Raw genomic sequence first — 18,786 nt, 5'->3', positions numbered from 1 at the left:
TCAAAAAGCAAAAAAGCCAAAAAACAAACTACTTTTTTTTTTTTGCTCTTATGTTAGTTTACTCAACTCTGCGTCCTTTCAATTTGACTGATTCCTTTAAGGAAAAAACAAACAAACCCAAACCTCTTTTTGAACAGTCTTATGTGTGTATTCTGAGCTATATGTGTATGCGTTTGTTGCACTGGCTTGGCTGTCCTGTGATGCACATACCCTGAGGAAATAAATGCTTTTCACTAGTTCCTCCCATACACACTTGTTTTTTGGTGTTTTTTTTGTGTTTCTATCTTTCAGGGAAGCACTCTTTTTAATTCTAGGTCTGGCTGCTGCTAGTGTTTTGGACAACTCATTGGGATTTTCAGCATTCTCTGACCTGCTGTTGCCACGAAATGGAAGCTGTATTAAAAGTTCATCTCAGAATCCTTTAATGCTCCCCCCACCCCTCAAAATATCTCAATCATAAAAGTGAAATTTCTTAATTCATGTTCACGAGACCTACAAAACTGATGGCAACTTGCTTTGGGGTGTCTATTTTCCATTCATATGTAAGCCCCCTGGATTCTACTGCTGCTTTTCTGGGGTCTTTCAGCTGATAGACTTGTAAAGTGGGGTATCTGTTGCTATTCATTCCATTTGAAGATTCTTACCTTCAAACAAGGGATATCAGTTATTTGTGTTTCATTTATGGTGGCTGTTTGACTACTTTAATGTTGAGAAAATAACCAAGTCTGTTCTACATGTTCATTTCAGATTTCATGTTTCATCTTACATCAAGCACCTACTGCTGAGAGCTGGAAGGTCTACTTAAGGTAGGTAGAACAGCCAATATTTGCTCTTTGTTATGGGCTTCTATTGTGAGTATAATTCCATACTGATTATTTATTCATTCTGTGCATGAGAGGATCTTACAAGGTGTCTTCTCACCTACCAAAATTACACAGCTGGAAACCTGCTGACCAGACTAACATCCTGGCATTGGAGCAAAATGTTAGTGGTTCTGTCTCATGCAGTTTGCCTTAGGCAAAGTTTACACTGTAGGGAGGCCCGACCTTAATCCTAAGCTGCAAGCGGGAGTAGAGAAGTTGGGTAATCGCAGTATTCTTTATACTACAGGACTCTGGTTTTTTGGGTTTTTTTTTTGATTCTTTGTGACTTCTCTCTCCCAAAGTGAATGGTTATATTTGCAAGCTTGACGTTTATTACTCAGTGTATTTGGAGTTTCTCTGATGTCTACTTCTGTTGCTGCTGGCATGTATGGATGTTTGGAATGCACTTGAGTGTAGCTAGAAGAACTTGTTGGATCCATTTTTATTTCATTGTTCTGACTTTACTGCTTGCTTTCTCCCACATTGTCAGTGGTTACTGGTTTGTGAGCATGTATTACATGATACTTTTCTCTATGGCTTTGACTTTAACGTGTAACAGAATGAATCTCTTGCCTCTCAGTAGTCCTTCTGCATGTAGCTTGCCAATGTGGAGAACCTCACTTAAAGCTTCTATTTATTTATTAACCTGTTTTTGGTTAACGTTCTCCTTGCCTGGGTTGTAATACCCTTGGTAACAGCAGGTGTGGCTGCTCGTGTTGTGCAAGGACTGGATCCCCAGTGGGATTGCAGCTTGTTCTGTTGCAGTTCAACTTTGGCACATTGCTTCTCAAGAATAAAAAGCTTGATGGGATCTCTCTATTTTCACCTTCCGGAAACAACAAAGGGTCATTTAATGTCTCATGACTGCCTACATTTGTAGGGCTAGATGTGTTTTTTGCATAATTTCTTATTCCATGTGTGGTCTGGATGTTGGCCTTTCTTAAGAAATTGTCAGTTCTGTGCTAATTCTCCTTTCTAATTCATTTCTTCCTTTTTTCTGGCTTGGGGTGCTGTAGGTATGTACTGAACAAGTAGTAGATGGAAATCCTTGGGGAGAAAAAAAACTTTGACCACTTCAAGGAATGAATTGGGCGCCTTAAAAAGCGGTTGTCTTTGATTTTTGTCAGCTGAGCCAGGAAAATCTGAAGTACTTTTGTTTGAACAAAAAGCGTCATTACTGGTATTTTTATCAATTAAGACCAAAATTTGTTGCCTTGCTTGTTACATTCCATCTGAAATACATTGCAGATGGAATAACAGAGGTGGTATTCTAGCTTTTTTAACAGGGAACATTGGCAACATGGGAAATCCACAAAGCGCGGAGGGGAGTGGGACAGAAAACAGGGCATCCCCTCTACGGTTCTTCATATAAAGGCCTACGAATGAAACCTGTGGTTTCAAATTTTTTACACTAACTCATTTGGTTTGACCTTTTAAAAGGAACAGCTACTACTGGTGATGTCATAGGCAAAAAGCACGCTTGTATGTTTTGTGAACTAAGTTTGTTTGGTCTTTGGAATACATAGTTTGTAAAAGACTGAAGTGAGTCATATCCTGGTAAAACCATGACAACTCAGTACTTACAGGTTTGTTAGGTAAATAACTTGCAGTACCTTCCTAGATAAGACAATGTAGAAAAGCAGCCCTGTGAATAACAAGGTTTTGAAATAAAAGGACGAGTAAGAAGAAACAGCAAAATACATTAAATGCAAATTGCAGGAACTTCCTATTTGTCAGGTTAATGCCGAAGCATGTGGATTATTTTTTGGCTGGGGATTTGTTAGGAGGAAAAGATTAGCGCTGCTTACTCTCTGATTGATATTATGTATGCAAATACCAGAATGACTGTTCCAGTGGAAATGGAAAAAAGTATGTACTGAGTGTCTTGCTGTGTTAAGAGACCATTATTGTAAATTATATATTCAAATTGCCAGAATTTAAGCTCTTATGTGAACCACGACGGTCTTTTCATTACACAATCACGCGTTTTGTTCCACAAAACCAGTACCTCATTGGTACCAAAAATTTCTCTATTCACTGCGCTCTTCGAGCCCTTCTCTAATAGATTGGATTTTTCCTGTTAAGTTTGCAGTGATAGTGTCTGCGTTAGCCTCTTATCTTACATTAATATTGTATCTGTATTGGATGAATCACAGAATTTAGGATCAGATGATTACACTTCAGATCCCTACTCACACATGCCATTTGCTTGTTGTAGCCCTTAAAAATTTGCATTCAAAGCAAATCTCTCACTGATTTGAATAGCACCTGAAAGTACTTGGCAGTTCTGTATTTAACCCCCGGGGTATCAATGCATGTGTCCATGAAAGAGAAACACACGGTGATTGTGCAAAGCTTAACTAAATGACTCTGTTAACATCATCCAGCAACCCTGAATGTGTAGATGACACTAATTGCTTCAGCTCATAAAGTATTCTTTGTCTTCTCCCTGATGCTGAGTATTTACTTTGATTATTTATTAACAAATGCAGAATACGTGTGTCAATAAGGAAGGACTAAGAGCAAGCATTGAGCTTTGGGACTGTGACTGAATCCTTGGGCAAGTCTTGATGCATTGGATTGGTGCAGGGCTTCTGTAGGTAGTGGTATGGGCATACCTCGTGGGTGTCAGTGGGGACACCATGGGCAGTAGGTGGTGCTAGCACTTCCACCCATGGAGCGTTATCCAAAAGCTGTTCTCCTAATGATATCCCTACTGGTGACGTCGAAAGCTTTGCAACGTCCTGGCTTTATTTCAGTTGGAATTAAACCAGTATCTGACAGGCAGCCTTGTTGTATTGAACACGTTACTCATTCGAAAACAGTGTCAGATCAATAAGTTAGGATTCTTATTTCTTATGGTAAGAAGTGTTTCCCTAATTAAATTTTTAAAGATCCATTTTTATTTTGCTTGTTTTGCTTCAAGTCTTGTTTTTAACTCCAAGAAGGCTATTCCATTCTTGATGTATTTCAGAAGATTTCAGTGTACGCTTAAAACTGTGAGGAATAGCTATTCTTAAGTCTTATTCCTAAAAGTCAAGCTAATTAACCTATAGTGCTCCAAGCCAATAACACTGATGTGCTTATAGCTCCTCCTGGCTTCTGGAAGTGGGATTTTGCTGGTTTTGGTTTTTTTTGTATCAGGTTTATTCTTCTGGTCTGCTGGGCCACTGGAGATTTATTTTTCCACCAAGCTTATGGTAAACTTCAAACTCTTCCAGGCAGGCTGGGTTCACCAGTGTGAGCAAGTTCATGGGCGGTTCAGTGCAGAACGCGCTCTTCTCTCTGGCTGGGTTCCTGCTGTGCTCTATCAGTATTGGCAGATGTCACCGCAGCATTCGTTATGCACAGTTTTAAAAGCAATGAACTTGAATTAAACAAACACAATCCGTGCCATGTGATGCTTAATGCCTTCCTGAACTCTCTGTCCTGGCCTTTGCTCAGGATAGCTGTTGTTCATGAGGTTGCCCTCAGAGCAATTGTTTTTTTTTTAAACAAAAGTAAGTGGGCTGGGAGGAAATAAATTTAAGTGCTTTTTCCTTAGTTGTCTCATCCCTCAGTGGGATTTAATACAGCCTGTCTGGATTGTCTGCGAATATATAACAGAGGTAGGATGAAGTAGGGGTTTATATTTTCCCTCTGGAGGTGCCAGAAGGTCTTCTGTACACCAAAACAAGTTATTTGTTTTACTGCTAGCCCTTCTGGTAAATGTAAGCAGGGAAGTATGAAGCAGAAAATAATGCTTGTGAGTCTATAAATCGTATTCCTTTGCAGTACAACTTGGATGGATCTGTAGGATTGTATCCTGACAGTGCTAACGATAACCACGTAATACAGCTGTTAAAATTTTCAAAGTGCTTAAATTTGCAAATTGCAGATTTCTGAATTGCTGCCTTGGTTAAACATCCACTTCAGCTCAGAAATATGGAGACATTTTCATATAGAAAATGATTCTTCATGTCTTGAGGCAACTGATGTTCTCATAATCCCAGCCCTGCAAGTACATACCTGTTTGAATCACCCTGTTGACCTGCTCAAATCAGGAAGAGTATCTCAAGTGCAGCGTGCCTACACATGTTTTCCAGAGTGATGACTGTGGTGCTTCACTGTTATGGTGATAGGCTCTTATTTGTACTTGTAATAACGTGGGTTGCATCCACCTGAATTGTTTTAAAAGGCAAATTAATTCTGGTTCCTTACGGTTGTTCTGCTCCACCCTCCTACTGTATTCTTCACTTCTCTAAAAATAGACATCCTACTCTTATGGATGCAGAGTTGTATTTGCAATCAAGTTTGCTGTAGCTCTGTTTCTGTGGGAGCACTTCACTTACCTAGCTAGCAAGGTATAATTGTCCTTGGCTGTATTTTGCTTCACGGATTAGAATCTGTACTGCCAGTTACTTGCTGCAAGAAGTGCCCAAAGCTCTGTAACACTGCTCAAGGAAAGCTTCTGATATTCTGATTCATTCCCTCAGCCCATTCTTTTACAAAAAAAAGAAGTAGTGGCTGTGCACTTCCTACTGCTAGGTAGTGTGCTTTAACCTTCCAGAATGGCTGAATTTCGGACACGTAGTAGATCAACTCAGGATCAGCCTTTGAGCACATGTTGACAAGTGTGTTAACTGGATTCCTGTAAGCGGAATGCTTGAAGAGGATTTCTGCAGAGCGTCAAAAAGACCAAAATTCAAACCAGACCAGAATCCTTCCAAGGCTTGAAAATTCCTGTTTTTTTTTTCCTGTAAACCTTCCCGTTACCTTTTTTGATGCTTTTTGTTACTGGTTTTGTATCTTGAGTTGTAGCTCAAGAGGTAATGAGTGCCCTTGTGCTACAGAGTTTGCCTACTAAATGTAAGGAGAGGAAAACCAGTGGACACAACCATACTGACAAGTCACAAAGTCCTGAAATTGTCTTGCCAGTAATTACATTTTGCATATATGTGCTTGGCTTCTCCTACCTAGGTGTAAAGCTGGTGGAAAATCTAAAGCTGATGGAAGATCAGTTGATGCAGTTGTACCAGCTGTTCCTAATGCTTCTTTCCTTCTCATCTGCCTAAAGGACGCAATAACAGATACAAGTGAACAGCCAGCATAAATACTTTCAAATCAACCTAACCTTTATATCCAGATGCTTATAGATAACTTGTTTTGCTTGTTCTCTCTCTTCTTTGGAACCTTGAGTTTCGTAATTCTTCCTCATGTATCGTCATTCTTTAGCTTGTAGCTGTTTTGAAATGAAATGCTTTGAGTTTGCTTGCTAATCTTGTAGCTGAGCAGAATATACTTAGAAGAAGCTTTCTTCTGCTGATGTGCTTGTGCTGCCAACTGCTTCCATTTAAAGTGTTGCAACTACACAGTGGAGCTTTGGAGCTAATTTGAAGCAGAAGCCTTGTCCACAATGTTGTGGAAATGATGCATGTTTTCACATGCTTGAATTAATTTCATGAAATCCATTTACAGTAGAAGAAATTGGTTTTATAATTTTTATTGTGCGCTAGTCAGACATACTGCTGTCTCATGTGTAGAATAGATGATTGTCAGAAGTCATGTGGGTTCCTTGGTTTCCTTCTCACTGGAAGCTCTGGACGAGAACTCTTTTCTATGACCAGATGTGGAGCAGATAGCTCAAATTCCCTAGGTAAGATTCTGGATAAATGCAGCTTGGGCACTGTTTTTTATTAAGGAGTATGAGAGGGCGCGAGAAGACAAATAACAGTCTATAACTGTGCCTATAAATGATTGCATTAAATTAGATACTCCCATGGTAAAGAGTGCTGTAAAGGGGGTTCACCTATCAGAACATAGGCTCAGTAGGTGTTCCAGGCACTGCTAAAATACTGCTCTTCAGCATGTGTGAAGCTGTAGTGTAACTGCTCACAGCTGTATTGTGAAAGGTGCGATCTTTAAATCGCTGAGATTCCTATTTAAAATAAAAAGGTCATTTCTTATTTTAGTATAAGAGTATTAGGCATGTGGAAAGGAAAGGGGCGCTTAAAAAGTCATGGTTGTCAGCGGGACTCCAAGTTTGGTATTCCAGATTATATTTGTGTTTATTGTAAGCAGGTGGTAGTGTGGTCATTTCCCTCTTTCAGGATCAGGCCGCTCGGTGTAACTTTCAGGATAGGATGATAAAAACCTGGCAGTGTCTCAGTAGGTGTCAAGGTCCAAAGAAATCTAGGATAGCTGTGGCCATGGAGTTTTTTCCTTTCAGCTTAATCCCTTATTCTTAAACGATCTCTGCAAGATAAATGTCCAGAAGCAATGGTGGGCTTTTTCTAATAATATTAACGCTTTGTGTATTTTGATGTTCTTCTGTTTCTAGAAGTATCCTGATGTTGTTTTGTCAATAGTGACATTGCTGGGAGTCTGAATGGTATTGTATCATAGTTATTTTAAGCAGAACAATTCAACTTGTATTCATCTGCATTTAATGTATGCTGACTCTTATAAATCATCTTCATATAAGTTAGAGTTGGACTCTTATAATAGTGAAGAGCGTACCCTACAAACCTCTGCACAGTAACTTTTGTCTTTGGAAAACAAGCAGGATCTTAACTTGCACCTCCTTTTTGCATGGTGTTAGAAGCTGTGTGTTAATTATTTGATACATTAAAAAATGAATTTGAAAACAAGAAAATATGTAATTTACTGGGATTAAGCTCAGTCTGAGGAATAATTTCTCCTAAAACAAGTCTTGACCTATATGACTTGATAGGTAAGAAGCAAGTCTCCATCAAAGACAAATCTGTTTCTTATTGCAAAGGGATCCTTGGTTGATGAGAGCAGTGTAGCAAGTCGGTCTTTTTTATCCTATCAGCTGAATACCACTCTGTGTATGAGAATAAAATTTGACAGAGTAGCTTTTCACTTTGCAGGTTTGCATGCCTGTGGTTCTGCCAGTGAGAGCGGATTTGTGCCCTTTCATGGCCAGAAGCTTGTATGTGCTTTGCTTTGAACCAGTCCCAGTTTTATGTTCTGCTTCCCCAGGCAGCTCGTTCCTGAGCACAGGATCTGTTTGTATCTAGCCTGAGTCCGTGTGCTTCTGGCTCTGTGCTAAATATTAAACAGATGTGACCCTAAAAGAAGATGGTCTTTGAACAGAGTGACCTCTAAGTGTTTTTGGGGGAGGCTTGTTTTTCTAAGAGGCCTGCTTTCTCCAGGAGATCTTGTGTGTATATAAGTAGTCAATGAAGATTTGGATGTCTGGGGGGCAGCGGGATGGAAACGGTCTGGGCTTCGGTTCAGAGGTTTCCTGTTAATAAGGTTTGAGGAGAAGCCAAGCCAAAGCTACCTGGAAGATTTACTTTCATTATTCTTAATGTGGAGTGTGTGGAAACGTGTGTACATGGTGTGAGTTTCGTACCAGTTACTCTCCTGCTTCTTTAAGGAAGAGAGCTTGATACTAAATCCAGAGTCCCAGAGACAGAAAAACGGCAGAGTCCTGATGATAATATGGGGAATTCATATTTTTGACATTTCATTTGATAACCAGTACTTTACTTTGGAAACGTAAAATAAACACTGCTCTCCTTCTGGAAAGGTGAAAGAAGGACATCACAAAACCAGTAAGTTACATTGCTTAATGTGCTGATGGTATCTGTAGCCATAGTGATGACAGCAGGCAAACCTGCATAGAATGCTGCTGCCATGGCTGTGATAACTGTGTTCCAGCAGCATGAGTAATATGGATCAGAAGATACTGGTTTTGCTTTTCTAAAACTCCCACTTGAAGGTATTCTCGTGAAAGAAAATCTGTGATAGCTCCATTCAGTGGAGCACAGTGGGTTTAAAAAGTAGCTGAAACGGCACAGGTACCGAACTGGAGTTGTTCTTTTGGAATCTGAAACTTCTTTGCAAATCTTGTGCTCCCTGATTCTTAGTGGGCAAAGTGCAGAGGAGTTAAGGAGGGGAGGGGAGGGTTCAACCAACTGGAACGCTCATCTGTTATAAAGTGCACGACTACATCATCCCTCCTGCTGGTTCCTCACCTGTTTCGTACTTTTTGAAGAATTATATTTAATAATTAAACTTCTGAACTGTAGAATTATTAGGAAAAATTAATTTCTGTATTATTTTGGTGACTTGAGTGCAGTTAACCTCAAATGTGTTACGTCAAGATGAACTTCTCTTCCCCTTCAGTATGGTTTTTCAAGAGGAAATTTGTTGGAACTGAGGAACAACTGAAAAGGAGTTTACAGGAAGGGCCCAAATCTTGGCCTTAGCTCTAGAATTTTTGCTTTCATGAAAGTTATAGAAGGCTCTAGAATCTGAGCAAAGGATTGTTGCTTTTGTGTACAGCAGAACTTAAAACTTTTCTCAGTCAAATGACAGCAGTGGAAGACTTCAGCAAACCATATTTTGCATAATCTTGGTCTTGACCTCTGCAGCATCCATATTTTCTTTATTGCTGCTTTGATGGCTTATTTTAGGTCATATGCAGTCTGTTCTTGAAATCATGGTAATTCTTACCATTAATTCCTATTAAAATTGCCTGAAACATGTTTTGAAGCGAGGACATGTTCAGATTTGTCCGAGTGCTCTCAAATTTCAGCAGAATGCAGAAGTTTGGAGGAGGGGGGCAGCTGGGGATGCCAGCAGCCTAAGAACAAGGAAAAGCATACGGGCTTATTGTTTTACCAACAAATAAGAGGAAAAAAATGTTTTGGATTTTTGAAGTGTGCACATAGTGGCGCATGTGTGCCATTAGAACTTAAATGAGTGGATGTTTACAGATTGTTAAGGAAGAGGATATTTTTAAAAAGGTTGAAATAGTGTATAATTGTTGAGGCTTGTAGTAGTGCACACAGGCTTCTTATTTCACTGTGGTTTTCATATACAGTCTTCATAGTTAATTTCTTACATTCTTGACTCCTACGCTGACTGTGAATTAAGTATTGATTTTATACATTGGTGTTTCTAAACGAAAAGTGTTTCTGAATTATGGATAATTAGTCTTGAATTCCATACTTTAATATGCAGGGGTGGTTCTGAAAGCCAGACATCTGCATTACTGCTGTGTGTTCTGTATATGCGGTTCATGTGTTAAACCAACTTGGCTGACATGAGATGAGCTTGTTTGCAATATGTGTTATTTGTTGAAAGGCTTGATGCAAATATGAAGAGGAAAAAAAGACAGGAGTAAGTAAGAAATAAGCTACTGTTAACCAGCTTTCTAATGTAACAGTAATGTTACTTGCCTGGGAAAAGCATGGAAACTCCAACTTACCATTCATACTGCCCATCTTGTGGAGTTCTGTTTCCCAGAAAACTCAGAGGACAGACCTCAATTCTCAGTGGTTTTCCATCACAGATTTCAATATTTAGCTGTTAATCAGAGCTGCAATCCAGTGTGCAAATGTTCCCAACATAAATTTCTGCTAGCTTAGTTTCCTCTCTAATAGATGTGAAAACCGTCATTTGTCATGGTTTTTTTGAATGAGCTTTTATCCCTTAGCCACAAAAAATGTATTGTTTTTGTTGTATGAGACAACATGAATGATTTTAATCTTGTATTACTTAAAGTATTTTGATACATGTCCTTGTTTTTTACCTAGTAAAATGCTACAATTGCTTACCTTTCATTTGAATAACATACCAATCTTTGGAGAGTGTTGGGTGGAGGTCCATCAGGTCTTGGTCATAACACAAAATTCTGAAGCCCACCAGGAACTGTTATGTGGTCATGGGTAGCCATTGAGGTCAGCAGTTGGAAGGAGCCACGTGCAACCTGGATGTTTGTCTCGGGCTGATGAAAGGGAACATAATGCAGTGAGGTTGTCTAAGTTTCTCAGCAGATAGAATGGGGTTTGCTGGCCTTAAGGCATCAGATACAGTGCTTCCACCAACCTGACCAGTGATGTATAAGGAGACAAAATGTCCAGTAGTGATGTACAGGGAAGAACACAAAACATGGAAACCATTTTGTGACAGAACCTGCATTTGTTGTACCTCCAACTGCAAAAGCAGCACGTTTGCATTTTGAATGGCTGAAGTTTTAGGGTTTGGGATGAAGGCTGGGGAGGAAAATAGGGAGTGAAGTACTGCAGAGTATAAATCATGGAAGCCTAAATACAACAGAAATAAAGTTAATAGTTTTTTAGTTCGGCTTGGTATTTTTGTACGCTGGAAGATATGGGAGAGTTGGAATCTCATTCTTAGTATTAACTTGAAAAGCCAAACAAGATAATGCTGTTCTTTAAACTTTTCAGAAATAGATGTGCTGGATGCAGGTCAGACAGATAAAAGGTATTCCCGTATTCTTCTTGGTGCTTTGGAAAGAGGCCTCTGAATGAGTCATGGTAACTCACTACTGCCTGCGTAGCCTCAAAAAGGCAGTTAGTGATTTTTAAAGTAGTGTCTTAACTATTTTGTAGACTTTGGATTTTAGGCTTTTATATAATTACTGAGGCTATTGATAATACTTATTGTCTACAGGCTGGTGTGAAGATGTGTTCATTAGAAAAGTCTGCTGGAAGAAGCTGGGGGTTGTTGTTCTTGGTGGGTTTTTTTTTTTGTTGATTTGTTTTGTTATTGTGTTTTCTGAGTTTAAGCTAGTCGGTTGTAAACATTCAGCATTGAGGTAAGACTCTTTGTGTAAGAGGTAGCGTGGACCAGGTGATGCCCATCTCTATGCAGAAACTCACTTGGACAAGTTGAAACTATGAAAAATAAAGGATCAAGATCTGTACCACCCCTGATATTGCATTTCCTTTCTGTCCACCGTCACGTTTTTGAGAATCATAGAATTACCATCACAGAGCATCCTGAGTTGGAAGGGATCCATATGGAGGATGGAGTCCAACTCTGAGCTCTGCACGATTCATTCTGTATATGTAGAATATACATTTGCATGTAAAATACGTTGTTGAAGTAGCCTGATTTCCTAAATAATTAGGCTTGTGCTTTATGCCTCCTCTGTGCTGTCCTCTTCCCCATAGGTTTTGAACATGAACTGGTTCTTAGCGAGTTCAGCAGCGTGGCAGAGGCTTCAGAACACAGCTGAGTAGAGCTGCTGATAGGCTGGTACCTGGCCCCTAAGTATGCACGTGTGAGTGTTGCCAGATGGGTACTTCTAAAACTTGGAACCAACTGGAGAACTCTGTTACTTCCCGTAGAATCATAGAACAGTTTGGAGTGGAAGGGACCTTAAAGGTCACTTAATCCCCCCTGCTGTGGGTGGGGACGTCTCACTGGGTTAGGCTGCCTAAAGCCCTGCCCAGCCTGGCCTTGAATGGCCCCAGGAATGGGGCATCACAGCTTCTCTGGGCAACTTGTTCCAGTGCCTCACCACCCTCTGAGTGAAGAATTTCTTACTGATAGCTAACCTAAATCTCCCCTCTTCCAGCTTAAAACTGTTCCCCCTTGTCCTGTTACTACATCTCCAAAAAGACGGAGACAGACTTTTCATATGTCCTGAAAGGCTGCAATAAGGTCTCCCCAGAGCCTTCTCTTCTTCAGACTGAAGAAGCTTTGTTAATCTATTCAGAACAGCTTAATTTTTGACACAATGCAGTTACGATTTAATAACTTTTGGTGAAATTGTGTTGGAAGCACGTAAGAATCTGTTGCGGCCTTGGGTGTCCTATTAAGTACCATGCTGTGCCATTCATTTGCATCATGCTTTTTAAATTTGGGGAGTTCTTGCAGACATTCCTTTTTTTCCATTATTAAAAAAAAAATTAAAAAAATGAAGTGGTCTTGACAGCTGCTGGAGCGAGGGTAAGATGCAGTGTTATTAAAAAAAAGTAATGGAATGGGACTTAGCTAAATGTTGGCACTCTCACCTGAGCCACTCCAGACACCTAGAGTAAAGGAAGACTTGCTCAGTGGGACAGAGGGAGAAATTAATTGATTTCTAGAGCTGCTGTTTTTACAGCAGTTTTCAGAGAGCGGAAGTCTGAGGACTGTGTGCTTCAAGCAGCACCAGCTCGAGGGGTGAGACTGGGGAACGGAGAATGAGTCCTCTGGGGGAGATGCCATCAGGTAATTCTGGCCTCCCAACTTCTGTTGCTGCTCTGTGGCTCAGGTGCTGGGAGAGAGGAGGTGGATGGGCTGTCCTTAGCCTGCATTGGTTTGGCGGCAGAGTTAACAGCCCTGCCATTTAGGCTGAAAATGGTGCTTTTGTTCTGAGCTGCCTCTGGTTTGCTCTAGCTTTCAATATCCTGTTATTAGAAACTTCACTTTTTTTTCTTACGTGCTGCAACAGAAAAATACAAAGTAGTAATTATTTCAACTAAAGTTCAGTGAGATGTTGTTAGTGTTTGCAGCTTGAAATTGCTTTGTACTGTCAGAAATGCTTAATTTGCAGAATGATGAAATATTAACTCTACCAGAGCTGACAGCAGAATAAGGATGCGCTGTAGTTCTTCGGTTCTATCTCTTCTGTGTATCAGCGGAAGATGGATGTGTTCTGAAGTTCCTGAAATACCACTCTTCTCATGCAGTAACTGGGTGGCTTTATGCCAGAACAGTTTAGCATTTTTTGGCAAAATTCAAGTTCATGTTTGCCCTGAAATTGACTAGCTTGAAACTGTTTACCCTGAAAAAGGGTCTTCTTTTTGTAATAATTACTGGAAAATTAATTAAGGTTAATGATTTGGACCTTAAACCATTTTCTTTCTCGTTTATGTTTGAAGCTTGAACTGCAGTGACTTTCTTGAGAATGAATTTTAGGATACCATCTCCATGGATGTCAGAGGAGGGGTGAGAGGCAGGGATCTTGATGTACTCAATGTTCCTTCAGTGTTTGCTGAATTTTAATTTTTAATAAATATTGCATACCTACTCTTTGCTTTCTGTGGACAGGAGGTATCTTACAATGTCTTCTGCATAAGTGACTTTTCATGCATGGCAATTTGAAAACTAGATCGTGGTGCAATAAAACTCTACTTTTTCTTACAGTATTGCCGAGGGTAAAAGTGCATGAAATAGCTGTCGGTTCTGTTCTTCATAACTGTTGTGACCAAGTTTAATTCTTCATTTTTGCTGCTGTAGGATTGGTGGCAGCTGACTGACAAACCTGGATAAGGAGCAGAGAAATCTGCATAGCTTTCTTGCAGTCTTTTCTGTTCATTCATTGGGCATGGAAGAAAGGAAAAGCTATTTAGGGAACACTTCTGAAATAGCTTATTGTTGTTTGGAAGATGTGCTCTTCTGTTGTGGTAGTAGGGAAAATGTGTGTTATGTTACCTGGTAGCACTCAGTTCTGAGGAGAAAGTATACATCTTCCCTACGCCTCTTTGTGGTCTTAAATCATTGCCTTGGTACAGAAAACATTGTTCTCTGCTACCAGCTTCCACATGGTTCTACCAAGTCTCCTCATCTAATTAGGGTTTTAGATTGGGTGTTTTGAATACTAGATATGTAAACAGATCTGTAACATTCTATAATATTTCAGTAGTCCTCACTAGAAGCTAAGTCTGAGTTATTTAGAGAATACAGTGATTTTTAGCTAAGGAAGAAACACACGCTTTGTGAACAATACTCGGTCAGGATTCCTTTCCCTGCTGCTGCCCTTCAAATTGGCGTGTTAATTACTTGTGAGGAGAATTGCTCTGACAGTGCTGAAGGCAGAAGCGTTCAGCTCATCCTGCAAACAGAACTGTCATGCTGCAGCCTTGATACTGGGGTGATGGGAGCTGCCTTTTGGAGAACCTGCTCAAGTCTCACCACCGGAACTGCACGGTAGGCATCTCCTGCAGCTTCCTGCTTCATTATAATTTTCTATGGATCTCCATACGTTCTTCTGTGGTAACTATCATTTGGTTTTTCTCTATTTTTATGATTAAACTAATTAGTTGAAATCAAACCTTTGATAAATCTTCACATAGGATTGTGAGCAGACTCGGCTGATGCAACAAGCCCTTGGCAGTAGAACTAGATGATCTTAGAGTTTTTTTCTAAACTTAATGGTTCTGTGACTTGGATCTCGAGCTCATTGAGTCCTGATCTATGCATCTATCAACCTGTATAGGTTTCAGGACAAAACGAGGGGAGAGACAAGATGTATGCATTGAGTTGTGTTTGCTATCCCTATCTATCTCCCCAGTGTCTGTGGAATCTGTATTGTGTAAAATATTTTTATGCAGCTTGACTTGAAATATTGCTGTCATGGCTTATGTAGGAGGCACGTCTTGAGTTAGCTGCTGGGGCAGTAATTAGTGTTAACTATTAAACGCGCAGCTTTTGTAGACCAGATATTGAGTCTACAGAATATAGAGCTCATAGCGTAACTGATATTTCTCTGCCACCCAAGATGGAACGAGTCTTGAATCTTTCTGCAAGTATTTCTGGTGGTCTTAATCTCTTCTGTGCCAGAGGCAGAGAAGTAATGCATTCAATTTTGTCGAATTAAGTTTTTACCGTGCATTTAAATTGATTAAATAAAGCAGCAGATTAAGGGGAGAAATACTATCTTAAATTGCATTTCAGGACTGATAGCATCTTAATGATGCTAAACTGAAGGTTTTTTCCAGTGGGCTTGTGGATATGAGAATCCATTAATCATGTGTGCCAGACTTGAAATGCCGCTACATGAGAAATAAACTGACTTGCTCACTTCCCTGGTGCAAGTAGTGGCCATGCTTGGAAGTCGCTGCAGTCGGAATACGGAAGGTGCACACATGGTGTGTTCTGTCAGGCCCACTCAGCCTCTCGTTTGATCATGCTCTTGCTGAGAACAGACGTGTTGGGGGTTTTCCTTTGACACAACAACAGCGTCTTTGGCGAGTCGCTCTCCGACGGCTACATGACAGAACCAATTAGGAGAAAAAAGCCTGTCTCGTGTCGTGCGCTGAAATTCTGCTGTCTGCAGCCTTGTTCCTCCACCACCCCCTTTTTTTCCCCTTAATCTAGCTTTCGTCAGCCATCCATTGGTTTCTTTGTCCTGCTGTATGTGTGTATTTTCTTTCAACGTTTTTCCTGCATGTAGTTCCTCCCCACCTCGCTTGTCATCTTTTTTGCTGTCTTCATTTGTCCCCCATTTCTGTTCCATCTGAAAACCTATTTAAAAGGTGACAAGGAAGCAGAGCTGAAGCCAGCGAAAAGGGTTTTCTCAAACATCTGCCTTGTGCAGGGAGAGAGGAAGGAACAAACCCATCATAAATGCAGCTATCATTAAGCATTGCAAAAAAAAAAATTGTTCTACGTTTTAAATGAATGCATAGAGTATAGCTCAGCCTCTTTCCTTTTCCTGTTTTTTTTTTCCTCACACCTAAATTCTTATTTGAGATGCTTTGTTAGGATCCGTGTCTTTTGGGCTTAATTATGTTTGAGTACCAGTGGAAATGTTTTTCTTGTTAATCCTCATTACAACATTAGCTAGTTTCTTCTCTGACAAATAATATATTTATGACATGGTGCTTGAAGCTTGAAGAGGTTCCTTGTGACCTATGTTTTAGAGGATTTTTATTGTTAATAATAATTAATTTATAAATACCTATATATAAAAATATGAATCATAGAAGGAGTCACGCTTTGTTTGGAGGCATAACATGGTTCAGTGAAGTATTTTGAAGCTTTGCAGTCTGTGTTCATGGTAAGAAGTGCTAAGACTTACCAAAGCACCAAGATTCTGTTAAAGGAGCCATCCTTATGCCTGTGGTGTTAAGATGATTGGAAATTTGTCTAGCATGTTGAGCATGCTGCCCTCAGTTCTGTTATTTCAGACACTGTTAGGATCTAAACATTTATGTATTATTGGAGGAGTGACTCCAGGCTCTTCCAACTGCAAATGCCCTAAGCCACGTGCTTGTGGAAATGCCCATTCATTGTAAAGAGATATTATGTTTTGCTTTGAGACTAAGCTCTAACTGCAGGCAAAAGTTTCTCCGTCTGTAGTTTCACTATTACACTAAATACGCACCAGCATTCTTGTTAAAATAAATTTTATCTTGTGTATTGGAGCAGACTTCTGTACAGAGCAAAACTTCTGCAGCTGCTGTCAAATTTACGTTGAATATCTTGCAGTGATCCCATTGGCATCATCAAACCATTTGCTGTGGGGCACTAGGTGAGTTAGTACGTTTGTCTTCACATGCATGCAGATATTAACTACGTAACAGTCTGTTTTAGGTAGGTACTATGTGTGTGCAACAATGATAATCTGTTTTTTTAAAACATGAAGTAGTTGCTTTAATTTGTACTTCCCCACACGTTGGTTGCATTGATTCTTCAGCCTCCTTTCATTTGCTTTGAGCGTTCTTAAAGGAGAACTTAAATCTTTAATTCTAGCTTCTGAAAACTGCTGCAACAATGGAATCTGTGTGTGGGCCATAGCCATGGAAACAGCATAATTTTACAGGGCTGGAACATGCAAGGAAGTGACTCTCCCAGCTTTCTAAGAACTTAAGTCTTATTTAAAAAAAAAAAAAAGACAACCTGCAAAACTCCGTTTCAATATTCCTCTATTTTTCTGAACTAGTTAAACTTGGGAAACCAAGAAAGCAGGTTTTTCTTGTGTTCTTTTCTGGGAGTTCAAGCTCTGTTGGAGTTACTTCTGAGGATCCTGCCAGTCATAATTGTCTTCTGTTGGTGGTGTGTCCTTGGTGCTCATTTCTGTATCTGTAAAGTGTTTGTTTCCATTTTGTATTCTGCAGCTTCTTCATGCTCAGTATGCTTAGAGTTCCTATCATACTTAAAGTGCAAAACAGCCATCCTGGCATGCACTAGTAATTTGTATTTTAGCACAGGAGCTATAAAATCCTGTCAGCTTTTGAAGATGTGGGTGATGTGTTGGAACACTGCATGTCACTAGTCCATCATGAGAAACGACAAGGGATCTTTAATGGTAGCAAGCAATGTCAAGACAGATTTTTTTTTTCTGGTTGTATTTTTTTTATAAAACATTCCACTAAAGCTATTGCTTCCAAGAAGCACTCTGTAGTACAAATGAGGAGGGCTCGATGTGGACAGAGTATGTGCCTGCTGTTTTCCCTAGGGCTTGCCTGAGGGCCTGAATTGGTGGGTTCATAAAATGTCAGAGGATTTCCAGCAGGATGACGTGATCACAGATCACGGTGCTGGAGATGCTCCTGGTACACCTGAGCCACTGCTTGCATACAGTTGTCCCTCCTTAAACATCTTGAGCAGTTTTAGTTTCCTTGGCTTGTTCAGAGCGCAACACATTTCCATTTGTTATGAACCATTAAAAGATTTATATCATTCCTATAATGTAGCTAAATTACTATTAAAACAGCACTTCCAGTTGAAGAGGCATCCCTATAGGTCATGTGTAAGGCTTGTGGGTGTCCAGCATCTGCACAGAGCTGTGATGGGTGCAGGGCTGTGACAGACCCTGCTGGGTGAAACCAGTGATCCCGCAGCCCAGCGCTGTGCCCCAGCAGCAACAGCAGGTGCTGTTTGAATACTGTATGCACGTCTGGCCCTGCGTCCCTCAGCATCCCCTATTGCATCAGAGGTACCAGCTGGTGCCTCCCTGCTGAGCCCTTCTCATCTTTCCTTGTTGACCCTCTGGACTCGATGTATCCCCATGAACTTGCTGATGCTACCTGCCTCTGTGCCTCCAGTAGCAGGAGCTTCAGGAGCTCACTGTGCTCCCATTTGGCTGGAGCTGATCTCCATTAGTTTCTTCACGTACCTCCTACTACTTGTATTGGTGGGATCTGATGAGCAGTGGTGCTGCATTACTGTATCTTTCTTTCTTCTATAGTAAAATCTTTAAGCACCATGTTTTCAGTACCCTTCCTAATGACAAACAATTTTTGTAGTCTTTATTTATTTGTTTATTGATGGCTACTGCATTTGATGCTGATTATTTCGGAGAAAACACTCAGCACTGAGTCGAACTTCCTCCTGCAGTCAGAACTGCAGAAAGTGCAAGTGGTAAGTGTGATTGAGATATTGCTCAGAGTATTTTTCCCTAGATGTGTTACATCACATCTGTGTTGAAGTGTATCTGCTAGCTCTT

General features: G+C 40.2%; 1 protein-coding gene across 2 annotated transcripts in view; it reads left to right on the top strand.

The window, feature by feature from the left end:
- The window catches only part of PTK2 (protein tyrosine kinase 2), a 200,127-nt gene that overhangs the window by 13,449 nt on the left and 167,892 nt on the right, over positions 1-18,786 (top strand). For both annotated transcript variants that reach the window (XM_021387146.1, XM_021387147.1), the window contains exon 2: positions 748-806. The gene's annotated coding sequence lies outside the window, so the exon portion shown is untranslated. The remainder of the gene's footprint in view (positions 1-747; positions 807-18,786) is intronic.

This window comes from Numida meleagris, chromosome 2 (assembly GCF_002078875.1).
Source record: "Numida meleagris isolate 19003 breed g44 Domestic line chromosome 2, NumMel1.0, whole genome shotgun sequence".
Classification (NCBI taxonomy): domain Eukaryota; kingdom Metazoa; phylum Chordata; class Aves; order Galliformes; family Numididae; genus Numida; species Numida meleagris.
This window is presented reverse-complemented; position numbering and strand designations above follow the sequence as displayed.